Here is a 4,553-nt window from a genome sequence, read left to right on the forward strand (position 1 = left end):
TAGTAGCCATTTGTATTTTATTTGAATGTGCCTCAATATATTAAAATAAATAAAACAGATTTTAGCATTTTTTTATTATAAGGTTTTATTATGGGGCTTTTTAAAACTTTGGCAAGTGTTATGTTTCAGAGTTTTATTATTACCATGCTGGAGATTTAACTTCATAGTTCTCACAGCTAATTTAGAAAAACATTCTCATATTTAAAAAACATGATATTAACATAAAGTTAATAATGTGCACTGACTCCTCTTGTTTGCTTTTCTACAGTAAAGAATATTAGCAATGTCAGGTTCCTGTATTCTCTAAATCAGGGGTCCTCAAACTACGGCCTGTGGGCCACATGCAAATACAAATATTGTATTTGTTCCCGTTTTGTTTTTTTACTTCAAAATAAGATATGTGCAGTGTGCATAGGAATTTGTTCATAGTTTTTTTTTTTAACTATAGTCCGGCCCTCCAACTGTCTGAGGGACAGTGAACTGGCCCCCTGTTTAAAAAGTTTGAGGACCCCTGCTCTAAATTCTCCATTTACTTCCATCCACCACGGATATAGGAATACAACAGAATAAGGGATCTTTCAAACAAAAGCATACTGTTAATTATTAGAATGCTTTATCCCTAAACCTTGAAATGAAAACTCAAGTGTAGTCAATTCTAATTCTGACCTTGGTGTTCTAAGCCTTTAGTTAGTCCTAGATCAGTGATGGCGAACCTTTTGAGCTCGGCATGTCAGCATTTTGAAAAACCCTAACTTAACTCTGGTGCCGTGTCCACATATAGAAATTTTTTTTATATTTGCAACCATAGTAAAACAAAGATTTATATTTTTGATATTTATTTTATATATTTAAATGCCATTTAACAAAGAAAAATCAACCAAAAAAATGAGTTGATGGGTTTGCCATCACTGTCCTAGATCTTAATATTGGCCCTTGAAGTTTTACAACTATACAGACAGAAAAAGAATGGAGGGCAGCATAAAGAACCTCAGGAATACAGCACCAAGATAATTTTTTGTCCAAATACCAGCACACAGCTGGCCTAAATTTCCCACCATTATTTAAGAGAGCCCTCCTGAGTTAAAGAATACTTTATTTCCAATTTACCATGCCAGTCGAATGGGAGGAAACATTCCAAAAGAAAGGTGAAGTCAAGGTAGTGCGAACAGAAAGTAATTTTATTAAACATATTCTTTAAAAAATCTCACTTTACAAAATGTAATAAGAAGCACAAGATTTAACATCTCTGATCATCAAACTAGTATCTCCAATTCTTGTTAGTTGTGCTAGGGCCCCTGTCCTTAGTCTCATGATCTTAAGCAGGGAATAAAGAAGATAGGAGCCTGGAATGTCTGAAAAAAAGGTGGATCACTCTTTGTAGAAACAAGAGTAGATGGCCCACACGCCTGCTTTTTTCACTGATTCCTAAACCTTGTCTTCTGTACCTCCTTCCTGTGTTGCCTGCGATAGAGGGTTTTTCATACTCTCAAGGCAATGGGCTAAGAAACTCTCCATAGAGTGAGATAATTTTGTTCTCTCTTTGTAACTCCTAAAACTGGTTTAATATTTTCCTGAAAGAGAACTTTTCATGTAGCTATAGGGAAAACTAGACTCTCCACTTACACATTTTAAAGAATAGAAACCATATTATTTTAAGTGATAAAGCATTAAGTAGAATTATTCATATAACTCACTGAAAAGAATTAAATTGAAAAAAGGATTTTGCACATTCTTAATGTTTTTTTTTAAGAGTGTGTTTCCCAACTTACTCTGAACTTTAGAGTTGTCATATTGATTCCAATATTCGGCAAGAAAATTTTAGCTTCTGTGAAATTTTGAATTATTCTGATTCATTATATTTACTCGAAGATAGCATTAATTCAAAATAGCAGTAAGTAAAAGGGCAAAAGGATCCTCATTAAGCTATATAAGTGCAGGCAAAAATCAAATTCATTTACTGCAGGCCAATGTGCATGTACCAGAGGAGTTGTTCTTTCTCTACTTCCTGCTCTAGTTGTCATCGTTAAAAGAAAGAAAAGAAGATTTAACATTCATTTAACATAAAAAGATTCCTCTGTTGCTATACCATAAACCATTCAGTTAATATTTATATCCTACTTTGAGCCTAAGAAGATAATGTAGATCCATCAGAGTATTATAAATTTTGTTTTCATATTTAAAAATACACTTTTATTTATATTAAAGATCATTTAGTTAGACTTCCTTATACTGTTAAGGCCAAATAGGACAGTGTTCACAAGCTTTCTGTCCTAATAAGTGCCCTGGTGTTGGGTGGTGGGAAGCTTGTTGAAAAGATTTAAAAGTATAAGTTCTTCAAGGCATAAATTTATCTGCATGTTAACCTTTCTGAGACATGATTTCCATTGACATCACTTTATGAATCATAAATAATAATGACAGAGAAAGTTCTATTAAAGATTTTAGTGTCTTTGTAGGTGAATCAAATTACCACGTATAAATTAAAATCACCACTCATGTAACCTATAACATTTCATACTAGTGCATTTCTTAAATGTATGAAACTTTTCTTTCTCCTTGAGTATATTTTTTTCCTCAGTGATATTATATAATGAAACAGAGGGTTTAGTTAATTACAGTACTATTATTGTATTTTTTCATTTGGGAAAGCGTAAAAATTTAGATATTGGAAAAAATAAATTGCAATAGAATTGTAATAATTATCTACTTGCTAATTTTGTAATATGTGTAATAACAAGTCATATTTAATCTCACTGCCTTAAGTTTCTTTTAGATCTTTTCAAAATTTTAACTTTATTTTTATTGTTTACACTATTACAGATGTCCTCATTTTCCTTAAATCAAGCAATTAAAATCTTTTAGAGACATCTGCTTCCAGCTATGAAAGAGTAACAGGTATTGGCCCACTATGATAGATTAGATAAACTAAAAAAACATAAAACTGAACAAAATATTTGATATAACTGTTTTGAATCAACAGTAACTATAAAATTGCGATTCATAAGAAGGAAAACTCATGAAAATAACCCCATTACTACCCTGGCTCTCCAACTGCAGAAATTTTAGATCTTTAGATTCGAAATTACAAGCTCAAAAGAATAGTCCCACTAAATAAAGGAGGCACAGATCAGAGCTGGAGATGGAGACACATCTGTAATCTAAGGGACAGAGACTAGAACAGAAGGAACTATGAAAGAGAGGGAGGGGGTCAAAAGAAAAAAGTATTTATGTATTCTCTGTGAGTTCTTAGTAGAGGATTGCTACACATTGGCAGGGTGAGACTACATAATACTTCCCAAAAAGTGCCTGCTACAAAGTGAAGTACAGAACAGAGATAATAAAGGTCAGATTTTAATTTATGCGCTGTTAGGAAAGCTGTGAAGGGACAAGATATCTCCTTCACTTAAAAAAAACACACACTACATTTTTATTGTTGAGAGCATTAAAGATGCTGCCCATTTCCCCTCGCTTTACCCTACTCCACCCAGCTTCTGCCCCATCCAGGCCTTCACCTCACTTTTGCCTGGCCTCCTCAAGTTATTTGCAGGAAATGAGTCCTTTATATGCCCTACCCCTTTATAACACCCCTGTCTAAGGTAAACAGGATATAGATAATGTAACACTTAGTGGAGAAATCATATCCTTAACTATCTTGGGAAAGAAGAAAGGTTTAAAGTTCATAATGTACTGGATTGCTAATAATAAGAAAAAGAAAACTGAATTAAAACCAAAATAAGTAAAAGCAATATTTTAAAGCAAAAATTGAGTTATTGGGAAAAATCCCATAAAACAGATAATATATATATATATTTCTATTACCTCTTTTTATTTATATATATAAATAAAAAGAGGTAATATATTTATATATATATATATATATATATATATATATATATATATATATATATAAATAAAAAGAGGTAATGTGCAAATTAGCTGGGACGCCATAGCAGTCATGACCGGCTCAGGAGGAGGAGGGTGGCCCAGAGTGGAGACACAACATGCAGAGGGGCCGGCCCCAGCCCCAGTGGCCACTGCACTGGGCTGCTGGGGCTAGAGTGGAGACAAAACACACAAGGGGGCCAGAGCAAAGACACAACATGCAGGGGGACCAGCCACCAACCCCAGCATCTTCGGCGTGCTAGCAGTCCTGCCTCTGTGCGGGAGCTGCAGAGGAAACACCTTTTCTGACTGCTCATTGTCTAAGTTCCTGGTACGCCACCCACAGTGTTCTTGGTAACTTGGGTAATAAGAATCCAAGAAGGTTATCTAGGGTTTTTCCACCTCACTCCAGGAGGAAAAAATGAAGGTCCACTGCTAGAGGGGCTAAGAAATATCATATCCTGCCCTAGTCAGTTTGGCTCAGTGGATTGAGCCTCAGCCTGCCGACCGCGGGGTCTGGGTTCGATTCTGATCAAGGGCATGTACCTAGGTTGCAGGCTTCTCCCTGGCCGGGGCCCAGATCAGGGCTCATGTAGGAGGCAACCAATTGAAGTGTGCCTCTCACATTGATGTTTCTATCTTTCTCTCTCTCTTCCATGCTCTCTAAAAGT

The sequence above is a fragment of the Myotis yumanensis genome, unplaced genomic scaffold (genome assembly GCF_028538775.1).
Source record: "Myotis yumanensis isolate MYYU_CA2020_CCGP unplaced genomic scaffold, mMyoYum1.0.hap1 SCAF_3, whole genome shotgun sequence".
NCBI lineage: Eukaryota > Metazoa > Chordata > Mammalia > Chiroptera > Vespertilionidae > Myotis > Myotis yumanensis.